We start from the raw sequence: 230 nt of genomic DNA, 5'->3' as shown, positions 1-230 counted from the left end.
CAAATATGAAGACGACGACGGAGGGCGACCGGGAAGCCCAGGTCCGAGATCGTCCCAGAGGCGGTGGCTCTCGAGGGCGCCTTTCGGGCTCCATCCCCACCGCCACGAAGAGCCATATTGAGGCGTCATTGTAGCTAATGATCGTCGTGTTTTACGTGTCATTATTGTCTGCTATAACGAAGAGTCAACGGCCATTTTGATGACGACGGAATGAGAGAGAGATAGAGAAA

The sequence above is a fragment of the Penaeus monodon genome, chromosome 31, assembly GCF_015228065.2.
Source record: "Penaeus monodon isolate SGIC_2016 chromosome 31, NSTDA_Pmon_1, whole genome shotgun sequence".
Lineage (NCBI taxonomy): Eukaryota > Metazoa > Arthropoda > Malacostraca > Decapoda > Penaeidae > Penaeus > Penaeus monodon.
Note: the sequence above shows the minus strand (reverse complement) of the source record.